The sequence below is a fragment of the Piliocolobus tephrosceles genome, chromosome 3 (assembly GCF_002776525.5).
Source record: "Piliocolobus tephrosceles isolate RC106 chromosome 3, ASM277652v3, whole genome shotgun sequence".
NCBI lineage: Eukaryota > Metazoa > Chordata > Mammalia > Primates > Cercopithecidae > Piliocolobus > Piliocolobus tephrosceles.
Window position 1 is genome coordinate 77215454 of NC_045436.1, and position 24022 is coordinate 77239475.

A 24022-nucleotide genomic window follows, 5' to 3' on the forward strand; every position below is an offset into this window, starting at 1 on the left:
GGATCAGTATAATACTATTTTAGTTGTGTTGAATTTTGAACTGAAGAAGGCAGCTGTTCAGTATTTTTACAAACATTTTTGTCAAAGTTATGGAAATTAGCCATCCCTTTCAACCTTTCTAATTTGAAGCAATCACTGTGTTCTGCAGAATACATTCTGAGAGAATGGTTAAATCATTATCTCCCTTGGGATCTCTGGTTCCAAGCCTTTGAAAAAGGGAAAATTTTCCAGTTTTACAGAAGTTAATTGCCAGTGACTGGTCTACATGGACATGATTAGGAATGCAAAATGGGGCATACCTGGGATCTCCTAACCATCCCAACTTAATCATTATTTTTATTACTTGTTTCCCTGTGAATTCTGTGTTATTAAAGCTGAACTGCTACATCATCGATTGTATTTTATAAATTGTTAAATTTCCCTGTTATCAATAATGTCACTTTTAGTTCAATTAGCTGAGTTTTCTTTGCCTCAATATGTTCCAACTTCAGAATTGTTTGCTCTTTTTTCACAGAGGAAATGTCTTTTGAAAGCTTTACTGACTCCAGGTAGATTTCTTCCAACAATTTCTTGCTTCTTGTGGTAAGTTTGTTCCAGAGAAGATTAATAGTCTAAGACCCTCTATCTTATTCATATTTTTAATAATATATAATGTTTTCATAGTCTTTCATGTTGTTTGATTTTATTTATATTTTTACTCATCTTTCCAAAGAGATAGATGTGTGTGTGTGTGTGTGTGTGTATATATATATATATATATACACACATAAATATAATGCCTTTTCTATTTTACTATTGTATTTTTTCTGCTTATCTCTTCTGTAGTTCTCTTAAAATTATTAATCTAATATTACAGAAAGGCTATCATTTTAAAAACAAGATTATTTACTCTCCCAAAAATTTCAAAATAATTTTGCTTCCCATTCAATGTTCACATATTGAATTCTCAACTTTGTTTTTAGGTGACAAGAAGTTTATATTATTTTGTTATAACAGTAGTATGAAAATTTATGTATTTTTACTAGTTCTGGTTTAGAAAATGTTAATATGTAAGAAGATTGTAGACATAAGAATTATTCTACTGAATAATTAAAACATTGTCTTAAAAGTTGACTGGCAATTCTCTCCCACGTTCTGAATTTTCATTTTTCTATTCTTTATTCATGAACAAGTTTTGCATATTATGTAATATATTATAGAGGAAAAGAATTAAAAATAAGAAGGTAAAAATCATCCCATAAGGTTTGTGTTTTTTCTGTTTTTTTTTTTTTTTTTAAAGAATACATGCAAGGGTGTTGCAACACATATAATGCATGTCAAATACTCTTGGTTGTCTGAGTTTTCTGCAACAAGAACTATATTTTGTATGGTTTATATGACATATAAAAAGGTAATTTCCAAAAGAAATACTATAGGGATGATAGAAACCTTGGGGATCATGTACCTAGAGCTTAACTATATATATATATCACATAAATACCTATAGAAAAATACAGGTTTCAGGACCCGTTTCAGAGTACAGGCAATACTAGGTGGAGAGTTGTTAGATGTTGGAAAACTGTGTTATTCTACCACCTCACTTGGTAATTGTGAAACATCCTCTATGTTTGACATCTACTGATCTAATATACCAACTGCTTCATTTTGGAGCCATAGAACAAAGAACTAGGTGATTAACTAGTTAGTTTAGGGTTATGTAACTAGGAGATGAGCTCAAAGTCTCCTCTCCATCAACCACCAGTTCTGTGCTGTTTTCACAATTCAATTCAATTCAATTCATCCAATTCAATGGAAGAGCAAGTATTTATTGGCCATTGGGTGGGGGGGGTTTATCATTCCAATCTTGAATTTTAGGCACATTAATGGAAATATTTTAGATACAGTTTTCTTAAATCAGAATACATTGAAAATTTCAGGAGCACTTGAATCTTTTAGAATTATGTTAATTTTAGATTGCTTGCATAAATCCACTTTCATCAATGAAGTTTCCATAGCATTTGTTAAAATTTCAAAGAGGATATGCTCCTCTAGAAACATTAAATACTATTGATAAATCCTTATCTCCAACTAATTTGTTTTACTAGACCATGTTACTAGACCAAGTAGAGCATTAATGCCAAATATTTTGGGATGTGATATTTAAATTTACCCATCTTCCCTAAATATGTAGGCTATTGAAGATAATTCAGTATATTGCCACAGTTTAATCATTTTTTTCTTTGCTTTCCTATTTGCACATAAAAGTTATACAAAGTAAAACATACTGAATATTCCTTTTATGATTTTTATATTCTACTTTTAGCATTTCAGAGAAATGAAGAGTAAGAAAATAAGTCAAGGGAATAACACATATGCATAATAACGTCATTCACTTTGTTTCAGCATGCCTGGTATTTGGAAAGTAATTGCATTCTCTGGTTAGAGAATGAGACTCTAAAGTGAAAAAGAAAGGCTTTTCATCAGATGTCTTTATTCAGCATTATATTTTATATGGATGCATCAGTAGCATATGCTCAGAAAGAATGCAATGAATATATATACTGCTTTTGTAATAGGAAAATTTTTCTGAGAAAAACAAATATCATATAAGAACAGATTTTTCTATCCCTAGATGTTAGAAGAGCAATTATGTTCCTGTGAGCAGCTGATGGAGGACATCATCAACATGGAATTACTTCTTTGTGAGAGAAGTGTCAGCTTACCTTTATATTAATAGATATTACCTTTGGATATATCTGTGGGAAAAGAAAAGCTGTTTCAGTAAGTGGTATCTCTATTGTACTTCTCCACCTAAGTCAAAATATTCTTTCAGATGGCTTCTCTAGTTAAGGTACTTCCAATAAAAGATATAAAATTTCACAGAATACTCTTTTTTTCTAACGAAATTAATGTCAGAATTATGACATAATTCTGGCTTCTGTATTTATTGTCCTTTTGACTCTGCTGAAGATTTGAGTAGTTAAAGGCATATATAGAAGTATATATTCTTCAATTGTTTAGACATTACATCATGATAATAGTGAGTCTAATAAGATAAAATGTTACTGACAGAGCAAAAAAGAAATAGAAATCAATTAAGCTGTTAAAATTTTCACAATATAATTTAATACATTATTTTCTCCACTGACAAATATTTTGAGAATAAAAATCTTTTACAACAATTTAGTTATAAAATAAACTTGTAACACATTAGAGGCTCTACTAGATATTATCTTAGCAGAAATACCTTTTTTCCACTAAGCTTCAGGTATATGAGACTACCTATATGAAAATATTTTATGTTGATGTCCATTATGACTAGGAACAGTTGAAGAAAATGCGGCTTGACCCAAGGGCAAACCTGTGAATTGCAGAGAATTTTTTCTGGCTGTATCAGTTTTACTACATTTTTTTTTTATTCATATGGTTACTCTTTCACCATTTTCAATCATCCAACACTCTTCTATTATCTAGCTTGTTCTTCCTTCATGCAAACATAATTAGAGCTGATAACAGCTATTTGAACATGTTAACTCACTCATTTTCTTTAGAGTTGGTGTAGTAGCTCAACCAAGCATTAAACTTCTCTCTCATTGTAGAATAAAATTGTTTTTAATTAAAGTTAATTAAAGTAGGGAGACTCCAAATGACATTATATTTACTGAAATGCAGAATAATTCTGAATGCAACTCTGGTAGCTTTTTGAGGGTCTTCAGTGGTAATAGTAGAAGAGTGTAGAAACAGAAAAGATAGACTTGGGACTTTGTGTCCATCTGTAATGGTAAAGTTAGACAGGGGGCTAGTCTGGCTTTGTCTGCTGAAGGCTTATTTAACAGAGGGCTTGGAATGTGAGTGAGCATGCCTGGAATACTAAAGCATTTCTAAGGGCTTATTTTTGTGTGACACCATGAAAAAATAGTTAAATAATGAAACATACAACCTTAACATATTCTTAGTTTCTAATGTAACAATGGTAATTCTCAAAAGATAAATCTGTAAGTAAGTTTAATAAATAAATATATTTTCTTAAAAATGGTGTGTGCTTTTTATAGAATTATGAGCAAATAGTTACATGGCAGGATACCTCATGTCTAGGATATATTATTTTTTAATTGTAACTATTCATTGAAGATATAGGATTTCATAAATTGAGAGATGAAAGGAAAGGAGCTTGACAAACTGGTAAAAAAATTCAGACATGGCAAAGAATAACTTGTTGCAGTCCATGCAACGAATAAAATCTACAGAATTTATTTCTGTTCAAACCTATTTAACTGAATGGAAAACTATACAGACAACCAGGTTTTGAAGGTCCAGAAATTTGGTGAGAATAGTGAGGCAGATGTAATACTGAGGTGAGCCTTACATTTCCCTTGAAGAATCTTTTATTTTCTAAATAGCACAAGGCCAAAAGACCAAGAAGACAGCCACAAGGCAGATAAAAACCTAAGCTAAGACTTTGGCCTTATCGGGATCTCTAAAGATAAAACTTGTAGTTTAAGAAAGCAGAATGTCAAGAAACCAAATTACAAAGAAAAAGGGAGAAGAATAAGGGAATTCTAGCATCGTGTCATATTCCTCCTTAAGACATTTGCTAAATTTTATCTGGTATAGGGATAACAGGATATCAAATGGAGTCAAGAGTAGCAGATAAAGGTATGGGCAGCAAAACGGGGTATTTGGCAGTTTCCCAGGATGGAAGAAGAAAAAATTGGAGAAGGGACTCTTGTTCATATCCCTGACTTCCCATTATTAATAGAATAAAAGAAGGTTATACTCTAAAAATGTAGGTAACAAGAATTATATCAACTCTTAACAAAAATGTGAAACTCAGCTCCAGACAAGCACAACCCCACACTGGAAAAGCAGGTCTGCCCCATATTTAAGGTACCTGAGAAAAATCTAAAGGAAATCTTCTCTGAAGGAAGAAAATATGAGACAAAATATCAAATTATATCTATAATTTTTCATTAGCAATATTCTACATGTGATCAAACTTAGTAGACATGTCAGAAGTCAGTATCAAAAAACAGAAAACTAAAACATAATATAAGCAGATCCAAAGGTGAATTAGAGTTGGAGATATCTATCATAGATTTTAAAATAACAAAGAATAAAATGCTTAACAAAATTGTTAGCAAGATCAAGAATCTCACTATGTAACTGGAATTTATACATAGTAACCCAATGAAAATTACAGAACTGAAAATGTTAATATTTAAATTAAGAATGCAATAGATGTGTTTAAACAGTTAAAGAGAGGATTTTTGAACTAAGGAGAGATTATTATAAAATATACAGACTGAAGTTCAAAACGAAAGATACAAAAGAGCATACAAGACACATGAGACACAATTTAATATCTGTAATTGTATTTGTATAATAAGAGAAGAGAGAAATGTTAAGGAAGCAATATTTGAAAAGATAATAGGTGAGAAACTTTCAGAGCCAATAGAAAGACATCAACCCACAAAATCCAGGGCATTAACAAACACCAAGGAGAATTGGGGCAGGAGGTAGGAAAATCTAAAAGCATTAGAGTAAAACTGACCTTTTTTAAATGCATAAAAAAGTTGTAAAAGTAGTCAGATAAATAAAAGACATTATCTTCAAAGGAAAGACACTTCATTAGAAACTATGGAGGTCAGAAAACAATAGAATGACATTTTGTAAATGCTCAAAGAAAATATGCCAAACTGTACTTGTTTATCCAGCAAAAATATCCTTCAAAAAGGGAAATTAAATAAAGATGTTTTCAGCCAAACAACTGAGAAAACTCATCAACAGCAAACCTGTGCAAACATACATATTCAAAGGAGTTCATTAGACAGAAGAGTAATGATCTAAAGAGAAGCACAGAAATGAAAGAAGGAAAGAAGAACAATGAAATAGTTCTTCTGCGGGTAAATCAAAATAAAAATAACCTAAGTAGGCCAAGTGCAGTGGCTCACACCTGTAATCCCAGCACTTTGCGAGGCCGAGGTGGGCAGATCACAAGGTCAGGAGATTGAGACCATCCTAGCTAACATGGTGAAACCCCGTCTCTATTATTAAGCATACCAACTTTTAATTCAAAACTGCTTCATAATACAATTTGACCAAAAAAGTCTACATGCTAAAATAAGATATAATCTTACAACAACTGACTAAAGTAACATTACAAAAATTTATTTGTATTAAAAAGATAGGTTAATTAAAAAGCAACTCACCTGATTAAGGTAACTATTTTATCTTGTTATTAAAGCCAAATGAAAAACAGAGTTTTTCTGTTTTTTTTTTTTGTTGTTGTTGTTATTAAAGGCAAATGAAAAACAGAGTTTATAAAAATGTAAAGATCATGTACTGGCTATTCCTGACCAGATTAGCACTTATCTCTAGAAGAATGCAGATTGTCTTCTATTATAATCTGTTAATTACACCTTGGGGCCATAAACACAACCAATTTCTAGAAGAGGGATACAAATATATTGCTTTGAGGAAAGAAAAATGTATCCTGACCAAGGGATTGTTTATGGCAGTTAATTAATGGATTGTAAAAATGTAGTAACCATATAATTCGGGGAGGACAGGTATACTCACTGATACGGTTTGACTCTGTGTTCCCACCCAAATCTCATCTCAAATTGAAATCCCCATGTATCAACAGAGGGACCTGGTGGGAGCTGATTGGATGATGGGTGCGGTTTCCCCCATGCTGTTCTCATGATATGACTGAGTTCTCATGAGATCTGATGGTTTTATAAGTTTTGGCAGTTCCTCTTCCCTCTCTCTTTTCTGCCACATTGTGAAGAAGGTACTTGCTTCTCTTTTGCCTTTCACCATGATTGTAAGTTCCCTGAGGGCTCCCCAGCCATGCTGAACTGTTAATCAGTTAAAACTCTTTCCTTTATAAATTATCCAGTGTCAGATACTTCTTTATAGCAGTGTGAAACTGGACAGTAAATTGGTACAAGAAGTAGGGTACTGCTATAAAGATAACCTGAAAATATGGAAGCAACTTTGGAACTGGGTAACAGGCAGAGGTTGGAATAGTCTGGAGGGCTCAGAAGAAGACAGGAAGATAAGAAAAAGTTTGGAACTTCCTAGAAACTTGTTAAATGGTTTTGACCAAAATGCTGATAGTGATGTGGACAATGAAGTTTAGGCTGAGGTGGTCTCAGATGGAGATGAGGAACTTATTGGGAACTGGTGTAAAGATCATTCTTGCTGTGCTTTAGCAAAGTAACTGGCAGAATTTTGTTCCTGCCCTGGAAATCTATGGAACATTGAACTTAAGAGAGATGACCTAAAATTGTAACTTATATTTAAAAGGGAAGTGGAGCATAAAAGTTTGAAAAATTTGCAGCCTTACCATGTGGTAGAAAAGAAAAATCTATTTTCTCGGGAGAAATTAAAGCCAGCTGCAGAGATATGTGTAAGTAATAAGGAGCCAAATGTTAATGGCCAAGAAAATTGGGAAAATGTCTCCAGGGCATGTCAAGAGACCTTGGTGGCCACCCCTGCCATCACAGGCCTGGAGGCCTAGGAGGGAAAAAATGGTTCTGTGGGCTGGTTTCCAGGGATTCCACTGCTCTGTCCAGCCTCAGGGTATGGTGTCTGTGTGCCAGCTGCTTCAGCTTCAGCCGTGGCTAAAAGGGGCAAGTTATGGTTCAAACTGTTGCTTCAGAGGATGCAAGCTCCAAGATTTGGTGGTTTACATGTAGTGTTGGGCCTGAGGGTGCACACAAGTCAAGAATTGCAGTTTGGGAACCTCTGCCTAGATTTCAGAGGATGTATGGAAATGCCTGGATGTCCAGGCAGAAGTCTTTCACAGTGTCAGAGCCCTTTTAGAGAATCTCTGCTAAAGCAGTGTGGAAGGGAAATGTGGGATTGGAGCCCTCTCACAGAGTCCCCACTAGTGAATTTTCTAGTGGAGCTGTGAGAAGAAAGCCACCCTTCTCCAGACCCCAGAATAGTAGGTCTACTAACAGCTTGCACTCTGCAGCTAGAAAAGCTGGAGGCACTCAACACCAGTCAGTGAAGGAGCTGCCCAAGGCTGTGGGAGTCCCCTGCCCATTGCATTAGCATGCCCTGGATGTAAGACATGGAGTCAAAGGAGATTATTTTGTAGCTTTAGGATTTAATCACTGCCCTGTTGGCTTTCAGACTTGCATGGGGGCTATAGCCCCTTGGTTTTGGCCAATTTCTCCCATTTGAAATGGGAGCATTTATCCAGTGCCTGTCCCCACATTGTATCTTAGTAACTAACTTGCTTTTGATTTTACAAGCTCACAGGTGGAAGGGACTTGCCTTGTCTCAGATGGACATTGGACTATGGGCTTTTGAGCTAATGCTGAAGTAAGAGTTTGGGGTACTGTTGGGAAAGTAAGATTTGTTTTGAAATGTAAAAAGACATAAGATTTGGGAGGGTCCCAGTGGTAGAATAATATGGTTTGGCTCTGTGTCCCCACCCAAACTCATCTCAAACTATAATCCCCACATGTAAAAGGAGGGATCTGATGGGAGGTAATTGGATCATAGGGGTGATTTCCACCATGCTGTTCTCATGATAGTGACTGACTTCTCATAAGATCTGATAGTTTTTTTTTTTTTTTTTTTTTTGAGACGGAGTCTCGCTCTGTCGCCCAGGCTGGAGTGCAGTGGCCGGATCTCAGCTCACTGCAAGCTCCGCCTCCCGGGTTTACGCCATTCTCCTGCCTCAGCCTCCCAAGTAGCTGGGACTACAGGCGCCCGCCACCTCGCCCGGCTAGTTTTTTGTATTTTTTTTTTTAGTAGAGACGGGGTTTCACCATGTTAAAGATCTGATAGTTTTATAAGTGTTTGGCAGTTCCGTTTCCCTCTCTCTTTTCTGCCACCTTGTGAAGAAGGTACTTGCTTCTCATTTGCCTTCCACCATGATTGTAAGTTTCCTGAGACCTCCCTAGTCATGTGAAAATGAGTCAGTTAAACCTCTTTCCTTTATAAATTACCCAGTCTTGTGCATTTCTTCATATCAGTGTGAGAACGAACTGATACACTCACCATTTAGAAGATTCTATTTTGCCTCCTCCGTGTTTTTGTTTGGCTTTTTGTTCTAGAGTAGGAGTATTTTCTCTATCAATGAAGAAAGAATTTGGCAGAGTTACATTAAATGTTCTCTTCAGAACAGTATGCCTTAAAAATGGACTGAGCTGTGGACATTAAAAAAAAGAATAGCATATTTTAATTGTATCATTCATAAACTTTGAAATATTATTTTAAAATAATCAATAATGAACTCATTAACATAAAATAACTTACCAAAACCATTTATTGATATCTTACATGTTTGGATTCCTAGGGCTAACATATTTAAATGTAATTTAAAATATCCAAAAGTAAAAAATAAAATAAAACATATAAAAGTTACAAGTCATGAACTTAATGCATGTTTAATATTCTTCTAAAAGACATATATATTTGGTAGAGGCAAAAACCTTTGATGAAATCTGAAATTTCTTCTTAAAAAAAGCAATATGTACATTTTTGCATGTATTAATATCAAATATTTATATTTTGATATTTGATATATCAAATATCAAATAATAAATATTTTTATTCCCAAAATATATCTTGCTTCCAATGAAAGCAGATATTGGCTTTCCAGATGTGCCTTCTCTCAGCATTTATTCTTTCAACAAATGCTTGTTAAATGCATATTATCTGCCTATTTTCCTACTATTAACATGCAGTAACAAGATAAAATCAATTTACATCCACCATTCAACATACCAATGAAAACATCAAGAAAGACAAAAATTCAAAGGAACTTTTAAAACTAAAACAAACTCTTATTTCCATTGCTCTGAGGACTGTCCACCAAATTTCTTGTAAAAAGGAGCTGATTGAAGAACAAAATTCATGGAATAGTCATTCAATCAATATTTATTTGAGTGCTTCCTATGTGGTATGTACTATTCCTGACATAGTTATTATCAATGACCCTCTTTTTTTTTTATCTTCTCCTCCACAAGAACGTCATATAATAGGATATATTAAAAAGTTAGAAATTGAGATGCATGGTTAGTAAGTACAAGTTGAGAATACTGCATTCTTAGATTTATAGTTTTTCATTGCCTGTCTTCATGTAATAGAATGAGAGTTACAGGTTTAAAGTCAGCTTCATGTGGAAAGATAATTCATATATCTCAGTAGAAATTTTGACTTGGACATTTTCAATGTCTGGACTTCAAAATGTTACCTCCCCTTTCTGAACTTAGGTTCCCGCACTTTTCAAATGGAGTCAAAGTGATCTATTTTATATAGGTTTAGGGGTTATAATAATCGAGTTAAAGTATGGAAAGTAGTCCTTTATCTTGAAAAGGCAATATAGCTTAGTGGTTAAAAGCATGAGCCTTTCATTGGTTGAAACCCCACTCCTGCTATCTGCTTTCTGTGTGTTCTTAAGCAACTTACTATCTCTGTGCTTTGGTTTTGTAGTTGTTGTTGTTTTTCTTGAGACAGGGTCTCACTCTGTTGCCCAGGCTGGAGTGCAGTGGCTCAATCTCAGCTCACTGCAGCCTCAGCCTCCCAGGCTCAAGCCTGGGATCCTCCCACCTCTGCCACTCAAGTGGCTGGGACTACAAGTATGCACCACCATACCCTGCTAGGTGCTTTGGTCTTTGCACTTGGAAAGTGAAGATGCTAAAATAATATGATATTTTTATGAGGATTAAATGAGTTAATGTATAAAGCATGGCCTATCAAAACCATATGTGTCTATTACTATTATCATCCTCCTCCTCATCATCATCTTGTGTAATGTCTCCCAATGAGTAAATATTTACATCAAATTAGTTAAAAATAAACTTTTATTCCTATAATTAGGGAAGTGGTAAACAGGGCAGTTAGAATTTGCCCTCAGTCCAGCAGTCTGTAAAGACAGTAAAAGTTCATTGAGGTAGATTATTTGAGCATATCATTAGGATAAAATTAAAAGGAACAGTATTTCCATGATCAGGGTGAGAGCGCAGAGCCAGGGCAATCCACATGTCCTACTGTTGGGAAGTTTTGGTTTTGCATAGATGCCTTCTTTTAATAGAATAAACAAACAGAAACACAATTCCAATGCAAACAACATATCCTAAAGGAAAGTAGTATTAATTTGAAGCTATATTGTAAAAAGTCACCAATACTTATTTATAATATGAACAAAAATAAGTTTCAGAAAAAATATAAAATTGGAACTGAAAAAAGTTTGTGAGGTAGTCCCTCAATCATTAAAAAAATCTAAAAAGAGCCTATCAAATAACTATGGAACTAAAGAGAAATATACAGATAAGTCAAATCACTTAGAAAAATAATACAAAAGAAAAAATCAACATTCATAAAATTACCCCCAAGCTTTAGTCATAATCCAAAATATTTCATGATTTATAGAAGGAAAACTGGGAAACTTCCACTTATTCCCTCCTCCTCTTATTTATTCCATGAGTGAATATCAAGTGCCTATTATATATCAGGCACTGTACAAAAATCTAATAAAATTATCAGCCAAAAATACATAATCCCAGGTCTCATAAAATCTATTACCAATAATGAGATAATCATAAAATGCCTATAAAATCAAACATTGATAAGAACTCCCAAGAAGAGGTACATAGAGACAAAAGAAGAAGAATGGACCAAGTAAAGGAGATCAGAGGGTTCATTAAGGACATGACAATTGAATTGAAATCTGAAGTAAATACAAGACTTAATCAGGCAATGGTGGGGAATAGGGTTGGGGAGGCACTCCAGACTCAGAGATCAACACAGGCAAAGATCCTGTAGCATGTTGTAGTAACTGAAAGAACGCTAATAAGCCTAGAGTGGCACGGAGCATGGTAGGCCTCATGAGGGATGGTGCCATAGACCTGTGTAGGGCATGTTAAGGATTCTGGTGATGACAAAAGTAATGAGAGGCCATTAAAGTTTATTACAAAGTTGGTAAGAGATTATTGCTTTTGGAAAATCACTTATTATTGTATTTTACATTAATGTTTTTATTATATAAATATTAAATATCCTACATGCACTTATTTAACTACTAAAATAATTGTGTACTACTAATTTCAAAGGGAATTATTAATATTTATTTATATACATATTTTTAAGTAAGAGTTACTCATCAAGATGTTTTTCAGGTTAGAATTACCTTCTGGAGGCAGGAAAGACATTATAGACCAATGTTCAGAGGGGGAAGTATGGGTAAAAAATGAAAATGTGCAGGTTATCTACAAATAGACTACTGAGAGATTATAGAATGAGAAAAAGACCAAGGTTCAAGATTTTATGAACTCTCAAATTCATACCCAGATATGGGGTAGGAGCCTATAAAAGAGATCAGAACATCAGACAGTGGTATGTTAGGAAAGCCAAGAGAAGTGAGTGTATCTGTCTGGTTTTAAGATTTCAGTACTACTGAAAACTGAAGTGACAGAAATATGCCCATTATATTAAGAGAAATGGATATTAATTAATTTAGTTGAGGTAAATTAAAATGCATATAATCCATACTGGAGAATATTGAGAAGTGAAGGGAAAAGGAGAGGAGAGGAGAAGGGAGGGGAGCGGAGGGGAGGGGAGGTGAAGGGAGGGGAAGGGAGGAGGTAGAACAGCAACAAACTTCATTTTAAGAAGTTTAGTTTCAAAAATAGGAAATAGAGATCTTTCTTATAATTTTATTTTTCTTTTGTTAACAGAAAATATTAGAAACTAAAAGACAACAGGGATTACCTTGTACTTGAGAGAGAAATAACTGATAGTGAAATGTGCCAGAAAATACAGAAGGAAATAAGATCTAGAGTATATATGGAGGTATCAGAATTAGTGAAAAGGAATGATTTATTCCAAGAGTTGCGAAGGATTATAAGACAAATCCAGATATAGATATAAATTATGAATAAAATGTAGTGGAATTGAGAGACTCTCCATCTGATACTGTTATTCTCTATTACGGCCATCAAGAATTCTTCCTACTCAAATTCCCATGGAAACTACTAATAAAATATACAATTAGAGAAAATCATGTGTTAAGGTTGAAGAACAGAGATAGTGATGGCAGCAGCTGCTCCAGACAGCCTGAGGCTGCCATCAGGCAGGCTGCAGCAGGAAGGTGCGGCCAGGGCTGCATACTCCGTGGAGCCTGCAGGAGCTGGGGACAAGTGGGAGCCCTACCCCCACTAAGTTGATTACTATGCTTACTTCTAAGTTGAGGCAGAAGCTCCCTGGGTGCCACTGTAGCTACCCAAACTGCAGCTGCAGAGCCAGGTCTCCCACTCCATAGAGCAGGCAAGAGCCCCACCACCTCTAGGCACAGATGCAGCTGTAGCTGCCCAAACCCTGGCTGCAGACTCATGCATCCCTACACACTTGGGGACCCAGGAAGACCCTCATGCCCTCACAGGCTTAGAAGGCCTGCTCCTGCTGCCTGGCTTCTCCCTGCTCTCTGCACCTTCTCCAATTTTGGAGCAAGTCAGGTGGAGCCTGGGCGCCATGAAGGACAGCTGGAGGCAGACAGATTCCTGGGTGGAATGGGGCAGGTCTCCACAGAGGCCTCACCTTTTTTATGCCAGGAATAGCCTGAAGGCTGGGTCAGGCTGCCAGTCCCACAAACCAGAGTGGGAACTTGTGGTGCCTTTTCTGGGCCTGCCCATGGCTGCCCATAGACAAACTGGCATGTACTGCCTTCCCTCTGAGGCCCATAAAAGCCCTAGACTCAGCCAGACATAAGCAGATAACTGGACAACCAACTGCAGAGAAGAGCAACCCTTATTATTGATAGAAGCAGATGTCAAGATGACCAACAGCGGAGAGGAGCTACCCACTCTAGGGCCTCCTATCTGCTGAGAGCTTCAGAGACCTGCAGAGTCATCAGGACTACCAGCTGCAGAGAGAAGCAACCCACTCCAGGGTCTCCTCTCTGCTGAGAGTTGGGAAGGCAATGGGATGACCTGCCTGCAGAGAGGAGCCTCCCAATCCAGGGTCTTCTCTCTGCTATAGGAGCTGAACACTCATCAAAACACCCTGGCTGTGGAAAGGAGCTACCCCCTGTGGGTCTCCTGCAAGCTGTTCTATTGCTCAATAAAACTTCTCTTCATCTTGTTCATCCTCCACTTGTCTGTGTACCTCATTCTTCCTGGTCACAGAGCAAGAACTCAGTACCCACTAAATGGTGGAGTTAAAAGAGCTAGAACACAAACAGGGCTGAAACATGCACTTGCTCACCACTTTGTGGACAAAGAGGAGGAGAGAAGAGCTGCGACCCTTCAGGGATCCCAGACTTGGGAGATCCCTGAGTCAGAGCTGTGACTCCCTCTTTGGAGTCCTGCAGTGCCTGGCATCTCCAAGCTCCCAGGTGCCACTGCCTGTCCTGGAGCCAGCAGGGGAAGCTGCTTGTGGTACTCCTGATCCAGCTGCAGCCTCACAGAGAGCTGACACCCATGTTGGCACTGGAGCTGCCCGCCCCGCTACAGCAGCCAGCATGTCTGACTGCGCAGTATCTGGAGCCCACACTTGCTCACACACCCTTTGCTGCTCCACGCCTGACTCTTCCTTGGCAGGCATGGGATCCAGGCCAGTAGAGTGAGCTGAGCACAGCCTGCCAGGCTGAGTGGGCAGAACCAGCCCAGCGAGCCTGAGAAAAACTCAGGCAAAGGCACCACCAGCCAGAGGTCTCGGGTCAGAAAAGCAAGACTTCAAAGATCCTGTGACAATAGGATACTGATGTGTTGAAATTTTCAAAGAATTACTGCTTGACATAACAGGGACAGCAATGGACTGAAGGGAGGGTAAGAGAGTGAATTCAGGCCTTCTGTTTCCCATCCCCAAATAACTTCCAAGAAAAAATATTGACTTCAGGAAGTTCAAAGTTTGCCATTCTCTCAAAATGAGGAATTAGTGTGGCATCATTGAGAATAATATACTGGAGTCCGAGTAGTATTGAGAGGTCCCAGGTTTCAGTCCTGGCACCATGCTCGGCACAAACTTAGAAGTAAGCATAGTCAACTTTGTTTCAGACATAGAAATCAGACCAAAAGGAGATACTAGGATGTCCGAATTTGGGCACTACAGAAGTAGAAGAGAGGTGGAGGGATCAGGCTTTAGGTAGAGCAGAGGAAAGAAATGTAACTCTTCCTAAGTTATTCCCTGCAGCCATTCTCCCTATACTCTTCCCCAAAGGCTCCTAGACCTGAAGGAGACTAAATTGAAGATCGTTCTTAGAAAGATTTAGAAAACTGAGATAGTACCACACATTATAAAACAATATAAATATATAGTATTTAAAACAACATGGCTTAAGCTTAAAAACAAGTGGTAAATTTAATGAAAAAGAAGCTTGCCAGGCTTAAAATAGACATTTAGTGTATAAGCTGGCATTTTAATCAACAGAAAAGGGATTCAAAATTTGCCAGTACTGGAATTATCAGTTTTGCATTTGTAAAAATAAATATACAGTATATCCTCATGTTATGTGCCCATGCAAAGTTACATGTTTAAATGTTTAAAAATCTGGAATATTAGAATAACTAAAAGAAAATACAAATGAATATCATGCCTAGAATTTTGTCTTAGGAATATATCCTGACTATATACAAAGAAGTATCTGAGATGATATTTATACTGTTGTTTTATATAATAAGAAAGTCAGGCCGGGTGCGGTGGCTCAAGCTTGTAATCCCAGCACTTTGGGAGGCCGAGACAGGCGGATCACAAGGTCAGGAGATCGAGACCATCCTGGCTAACACAGTGAAACCCCGTCTCTACTAAAAAAAAAGAAAAAATACAAAAAACTAGCCGGGCAAGGTGGCGGGTGCCTGTAGTCCCAGCTACTCGGGAGGCTGAGGCAGGAGAATGGCGTGAACCCGGGAGGCGGAGCTTGCAGTGAGCTGAGATCCGGCCACTGCACTCCAGCCTGGGTGACAGAACGAGACTGTCTCAAAAAAAAAAAAAAAGAAAGTCAATAAAGCTTTCAAAATGTCTAGAAAGAATTCCTCACGATGTTGTAGAAATTATGCCTAATATAGAAAAAATAGAATGCTGTGACAAACATATAAAGCTGGTATATTTGGTTCTAAAATATGCCTACTGTTTACTATAGAAAATATGCCTACTACAGCACTTCAAGTCTTACTATAAAGCTGCAGTTATCAAGACAGTATTTTATTGGTGGAAAAAAGAAACAGATCGATAGAAAAAAAAATCTGGACACAGATCTTACAACCTTCACAAAAATTAGCTCAAAAGAGATCACAGACCTCTGTGTAAAATGCAAAAACAGAAAACTCCTAGGACATGACACAAAAGAAAATCTAGATGACTTTGTGTTTGGCAATGACATTGATACAGGAGTGGGGCAGGGAAGGGCTGGGAAGAGAAGGGCAGGTTAGGGCTCTCCCCACAGACCTAGGTAAGGACAGGCATTTGTTTTTGTGCCCAAATGTTGAATTTTCCAAGACCACCCTGGGCCCGCCATGCCTCCATCCTGTGCCTATAAAAACCCCGAGGCCCTAGTGGGAGGAGACACAAGCAGCTGGATGTCAACAGGAACACACCAGCAGACATCAGCAGATATTGGCAGGCCATCCACAAATGGAACAACATGGAGTTTGCCGGGGAAGTCAGAGGAGAGCCTGGCTGCTGAGCAGCCTAACTCCGGGGGCAAAACCACCTTCACACTACATCCCCTTCTGGCTCTCCCATCTGCTGAGAACTACTTCCACACAATAAAACCTTACATTCATTCTCCAAGCTCACACGTGATATAATTCTTCAGTACACCAAGGCAAGAAGCCCAGGATACAGAAAGCCCTCTGTCCTTGCAGTGAGGCAGAGGGTCTAATTGAGCTTATAGACACAAGCCACGTATGGATGGCTAAACTGAAAGGGTACACTGTAACACATGCCCACTGAGGCTTCAGGAGCTTTAAGCATTCCCCCCTAGACACTGCCATGCAGTTGGAGCCCCACAAACTGCCCATCTACATTCTCCTCCCAGAGGTTTGATCAGTGGGGCACTGAAGAAGTGAGCCACTCCCCCTGTTGCACACCCTGCAAGGGGAACAAAGGAATGTTTCCCATGTCAACATTTTACATACAACAATACCAAAGGCATGGTCCATGAAAAAGCAAACTGTATTTCACTAAAATTAAAACTTTTGTTCTGCAAAAGACACTGTCAAGAAAATGAGAAGACTAGCTACAGACTCCAAGAAAATATTTGTAAAAGACATATTTAATTATATTAGTCTGTTCTCACATTGCTATAAAAAACTACCCAAGACTGGGTAATTTATAAAGAAAAGAGGTTTAACTGGCACAGATTTCCACAGGCTGTACAGGAAGCATGGCTGGGAGGCCTCAGGAAACTTACAATCATGGTGGAAAGCAAAAGGGAAGCAAGCACATTTTCACATGGCCAGCAGGTAGGGAAGAGAGAGAGAGAGCAAAGAGGGAAAGTGCCACACACTTTTGAAAAACCAGATGAGAATTCACTCACTATCATGAGAACAGCAAGGGGGAAACCTTTCCCTGTGATTCAATTACCTCCCACCAAGCACCAAGCCCCTCCTCCAATGCAGAAGATCGTAATTCATCAGGAGATTTGGGTAGGAACACAGAGGCAAACCATATTACTGATAAAGGAATGTTATATAAAATATATGAAGAAGTCTTAAAACTAAACAATAAGAAAATAAAAGACAGGGCCGGGCGTGGTGGCTCACACCTGTAATCCTAGCACTTTGGGAGGCCAAGGCAGGTGGATCACAAGGTCAGGAGATCGGGACCATCCTGGCTAACATGATGAAACCTTGTCTCTACTAAAAAATACAAAAAATTAGCCAGGTGTGGTGGCGGGCACCTGTGGTCCCAGCTACTGGGGAGGCTGAGGCAGGAGAATGGCATGAACCTGGGAGTTGGAGCTTGCAGTGAGCCAAGATCACACCACTGCACTCCAGCCTGGGTGACAGAGCAAGACTCCATCCAAAAAAAAAGATGAGTAAAATACCTGAATAGATAACTTGCCAAAGAAGATTAACAATGGGATACCACTACCTACCTATTAGAATCATCAAAGAGCAAAACACTGACAATACCAAATAGTGGTGAGGACGAAAAGCAAAAGTACTCTTGTTCCTTGCTGGTGGGAATACAAAATGGCACAGCCACTGTGGAAAGTATTTTGTCAGTATTTTAACAAAACTAAACATATTCTTTCCATATGATCCAGTGATCACATTCTTTGTTATTTAACCAGATGAAATGAACACTTATGTCTACTCAAAATCCTGCACATGAATGCTTACAGGTATCTTGTTCATAATTGCCAAAACTTAAAAATAATTAGGAGGCCATTATGCTGAGGCAACTCCAGTGCCTATGTAATCAAACCAAACCCAACTCAGTGTAAACAGTGAAACAAGACTGAAGCTTAACTAGGCATAAGCCACCAACTAACATTTAACTAGGAACATTCCCCTTTAGCCAAGCAAATATTTTCATTGTCTTGCTTCCATGAACATCTTATATAAGTTTTCACCTCACACTCCCTAGGTGGAGTACTGAACCACTTCTGGTCTGGTGCTCTTCAAGTCCCGTATCACTGTTTGCTCAAAACAAACAAACAACAAACAACAAAAAAACCTCTAACATTTTAAGGTGCCTAAGTTTGTCTTTTTACAGTTTGCAACAAAAAATAAAGGGTTAAAATCACCACTGCTGCAAATAATACGTGGAAGTAGAATGATAAGTATATGAAGAGACAGCTTGGGTTTGGAAAAGACTAAAAATCTGGAACTTAAGCATGAAATTTTAAACTGCAGAGCATTTGAGGAATGGAGTGATGTTAAAAGAAACATAGAGAAAAAATTAATGGCTTAAATAACCACGATGAAGAGGTGCTAATGATGAAAGAACTAAACTTTAACACTCATTACACTGTTAGGTGAAAAAAATAAAGTGAAATGGATGACAGCACATAATCAGAGGTTCATAACTGTGCAAAAACATTTTCCAATTAACAACTTACTGTTTGGACTAACGGAGGCAAGATGGTGCACTTCCGGGTTCTTCTTCACCACCAACTCTTCCCGCGCCCGGCGAAAATGCAGCCGGCGCCAGGGAAGGTGCAGATCAACTGGGCATGCGCCAGGTGACGTCAATCCGAAGAGACCAAGATTTACCTGGTCGCACCTGTGGAACGTCCCGGACCCGGCCGTGCCCGCCTATTGCCCTCCCACTCCTAGAAAAGCGGCTCTTGGCCAGGGTCCCACGGGGACTTCTCAGCCCCACTCCCGTCGGTATGTGGGGACTGCCGGGACTGCCGGAACTCCCTCAGAGAGCCCCACCGGGGGACTCTGCCGGCCTTCTTTGCCTGAGGCTGACAGACCTCTTCCCCACACCTTAGGTGACCAAAATAAACTTGCAGTTTTGCTCCTACACTTGGCTACCCGCTGGTTCTTTTGTGCCTGCTCTGGTGGTCTTAGAAAAACAAATAACTTACTTTCTTTTAAATCATGTGCAAGTGGGAGAAGTAAAAAGACTAGCATTCTTACTAGAGAGATGAAAACAGTTATTTTGTATTCAAAGCATTTTTCACCTGAAAATAGGAATGAATACGAGATGGGCCCTAAGTGTATTTGATCTGCATTGAAACCATGTTCAAATTGTAGCTTTCAGAATACAAAAGTATCTGAAAGTACTTGTCTGCAGCAAAGAGTAGCCTAATGTCCACTTAGAATTTTTATATTCTGTGTTCTATGGATGCAAAATTGGTTTAAAATTAATATGAACTAAAGAACAATTCATTCGTCATTTCATTGAAATTATGATGAATGAGTTTGAAATATGAATTATAATTGAGGTAAAATCAATACCATGTTTAAAAAGCTGTATGTTTTCTTTCTCAAACTCATAATGAAATGAAAGGCAAAATGAATATATTCTAATTTTCCATGGTTTATAATTCTCACTGAAATTATAAATATATAGTATATATTAATTATGTACAGAAAAACACATTGCTTAAAACGTTTCAGTCACAAGAGGTTATTAAAGTGTTTTAATTCATATGTTTGATAGAATAGCAACTAAATATATTTTTCCCCTGGAGTGATTAATGCCTTTTCAAAGCACAATGGGAAATTTAAAAAAAAAAAAATTACATTTGTTCCCTGTCAAAGAAGGATGAGAGGATAATGACCAGTTAACTTTTGTAGTTCTGATTAGACACACACATGTTAGGACAGAGAATCAACGAATACTGAAACTAATCCTACCAAATAGATTCAAAAAGGTTGATGTCCCTGAAAGACAAAGAAAGACTGAGCAATTGTTCTAGATTAAAGGATATTAAAGGAACATGATAGCTAAATTCAGTGGATGATTCTGGGTGTAGAATATCATCAGGACAATTTAAAATAAAGACTATATTCTAGATAATAATATTGTAACAATAAAACATTTCCTGAATTTGAACATTTTTTTGTGGTTATATAGGAAGATTATCTTCATTGTTAGGAGATACATGGTAAAGTATTTGAAGGTAAAAGATATCTGCTAGATTCAAACTGCTACACGATATATAATCTCCTAAGAATATATTCTCCAACAATAATAATTTATAAATATGTGTGTATCAGTGTGTGAGACTGAGAGAGAGAGAGAGAGAGAGAGACCCACACAAAGAGGCAGAGAGGAAGAGTGCAAATGATACAATATATTAACAATTAGTGTTTCAACATTTGAATTTTTCGAAATAAATGTTGAAACAAAATTTAAACTCTAAACACGAAGTCACTTTTCTAGACATTCAAGTGTTCATCTTCTCTTTAGCTAATATTCTGGTTACAATTCATCTTCCCTAGAAACCAAAGTCCTCTACTCAATCCAGTATAATGCACTTCAAAGGATGCTTCTTTTGAACAATGTCAGTTTCTACTTTATATGGCTTCAGATTTATTTTTCACTTCGAGTTTTATAAAATCTATATTACTGTGTTGATTGGGTCCTTCTAATCACTGAGTTTATTTGCATAAACTCTATCCACACATACTAGAGACAAGCACGTTCTGTTTCCTGTCTGTCAGTCTTGTTATGTTTCTTTGATATTTCACTCTTTCAGATAATTAGAGAATGATAGTGGAAGCAACATTATGCTTCAGTTACGAATGCTCTACAGAGTCTTTATATAACACCAGGGCATTCACCTCACAATCAGGTAATTAGTAATTGAATTATGGTTTAACTATAGAGAATTAGCTACAATGCCTATAGAAGGAAGTTGCACTTTCTCTTCTTCCATCAAGCCCCGCCACTACATCGACCCACTTTCCTGTATCTGCACCCCTATATTATGTCCCTTTATACTCAGTAGGGTTTTCCCTGGAAGCCCCATTTAATATTTCAACATTGTTCCTCAGACCTAACATGTGATAGTTTCCTTCTCTGCTTTAATTTTTTCTATTTATTACAATATGTATATTATATATTTTATTGTGTATTTTGCCTTGCTTCTTATCTAGCTTCCCAGAAGCTGTTTGTGTCTATTGGTTATATAGTACTTAGATCTATTCTTGACATAGACACTTGAATTATTTTCCTTTTTTTTTTGTAATTCTGGAGACTTTAGGTCTTCGCTTATTTCTGGACAATCTCAGCTAAGATTATTTTGTGCATCTCTTCTCCATTTTCTTCTGTTTTTACTTGGTACTGCTATTAGGCATGTTTAACCTTCTTAAACTATTCTTCATGTATTTCTTCAAGTAAATATTTATTAAAAGCATAACATACATATAGAAAATTGCACAAGCAATTACAATTTAATGAATTTTCAAAAAATGAACACTGCTATGTAACCAGCACCCAATCAAAAACAAAATATCACCAGTCCTCCAAAACGCTCTTACGTTCCCACACCCAGTCACAACTCCCCATATGCACTCTTGAGCCTGCAACAGCCGCAAGAAACTTATTATTATTAGATCACCATTGCCTAATATATTGAACTTTAGATAAATGGAATCATATAGAGAATTTCCTCGAGTCTGGTTTCGTTCATTCAACATTATGCTTTTAATATGGATCCGTGTGGTTGCATATAACATTCATGCTCAGTTCTCCTCTTCATTCCATTTTATAAATACACCACAATGTATTTTATCCACTCTACTTCTGATGACCTTTTCTGGGTTGTTTCCAATTCTAGCTATTAAAAATAGTGCTTCTATCCATCATTGCACATGCCTTTTGGTGCACATATCTACACATTCCATTTTGTTATATACCCAAAAGAGTAACTGTTGGGTCATAAATTATTCATATATTTAGTTTTACAGAATCTACCAAGTAAAGCATATGAGAGTTTCCTTTTTCTCCACATCTTTTCCAACATTTGGTTCGTTCTCTCCCTCTCTCTCTCTCTACATTTTAGCCATGCTAACGGGAATAAAGTAGTATAACACTGCTATGGGCAGAATGTTTGTGCTTCACCCAAAATTCATATGTTGAAATCCTACCTCTTGCAATCTGATGTTATTAGGAGGTGGTGACTTTGGGAGGTAATTAGATCATGAAGGTCGAGCCCTCAGGAGTGGGATAAGTGTCCTTACATGAAAAGGCCAGAGGGCTAGCTAGCCTTCTTTTCATCATGTGAGAACACAAGAAGTCTACAACCCAGAAGAGGGCCCTTACCAGAACCCAACCACGCTGGCATGGTGATCTCAGATTTCCAGCCTCCAAAACTGTGAGAGAAAAAGAATTCTGTTGTTTATAATCCACCCAGTCTTTGATATTCTGTTACAGCAGCCCAAACTGACTAACAAAGACACTGTAGTTTTAATTTATCACTTATAATGAAGTTGAGAATGTTTTCATATGTTGACTCACCATTTGCATATCCTCCTTTCTTATTAATGTGTCTGTTCAAGTCTTTGTCCATTTTTATTGACTGTCTGCCTCTTTTAAATCTATTTTTAGAAGTTCATTTCTAGATTCATTTCTAGATATCTGTAATTAGATATCTTCACTCTTCTCTGTGTCATGCTCTTCCATTCATTTTAATGGTATCTTTTAATCAATAGATGTTCTTTAATGTCATCCAATATATCATCTTTGTATTATTAGTTAGCATTTTTTATGTCCTCTTGAAGTATCTGACTAACAACCTCACGAAGATAGTCTCCTACTTCTTCTTTTCTAGAATCTTGATTTTTTTTCATTCTTAGATCAACAATACATCTGGAATCAATTTTATATGTAGTATAAGATAGCACTCAAGATTCTTTTTATCCCATATGGAAACCCAGTTGAATAAGCACTGGTTATTGATAAGACCAACTTTCCATTGTCCTACATATCTATGGTTCTATTTGTTACTTGTGCTCTTCTCTCTCATTTGTCTCTTTATTTTTATGTTAATGTCATATTACCTAACTTAAAGTAGTTTTATATAAATCTTAATATTTGGTATGTAAATCCTCTAGGCTATTTTCTTATTTATAATTGCTTTCATGATCAAATTCTATATAAATTTTCATATACATTTTTACACCAGCATGTCAATTTTCTCACACACATACAATCTGCTGAGATTTTTAATTGGGATTACATTGAATTTATTTAAAGGTTAATTTTTGAAAAACTATTATCCATAAAATATTGAATGTATAATCATAATACCTTCTTCTATTTATTTATGTAATTCCTAGTTTTTGTCAATGATTTTTTGTAGTTGTCAGTTTAGAGGTCTTGTGCATCTTTTGTTAGATTTTTGGTATTTTTATTATATCATTGGCATGACATTTTTAATTTTTATTTTCCAATAATTTGTTGCTGATAGCTATAAATTTTAATTTATTTCTGTTCACTGACTGTTCTAAACTCATTTATTTTCATATAGCATACCTGCAGATTATTTTGGACTCTTAAATTTCAAAATGTGTTATCAGCAGATGTTTGCAATTTTATTTCATCCTTATTGTATGGACGAAGACCTCCAGTATAGAATTGAATATCAGTGGTTATAACTAGCATTCCTGTTGACTTC

General features: G+C 36.9%; 1 long non-coding RNA gene across 1 annotated transcript in view; it reads left to right on the top strand.

The window, feature by feature from the left end:
- Positions 1-510: 510 nt before the first annotated feature.
- The window catches only part of LOC111555102, a 54671-nt gene continuing 31159 nt past the window's right edge, over positions 511-24022 (top strand). The window contains exons 1-2 of the long non-coding RNA XR_002735413.1: positions 511-582; positions 2612-2760. This is a non-coding gene — a long non-coding RNA (uncharacterized LOC111555102). The remainder of the gene's footprint in view (positions 583-2611; positions 2761-24022) is intronic.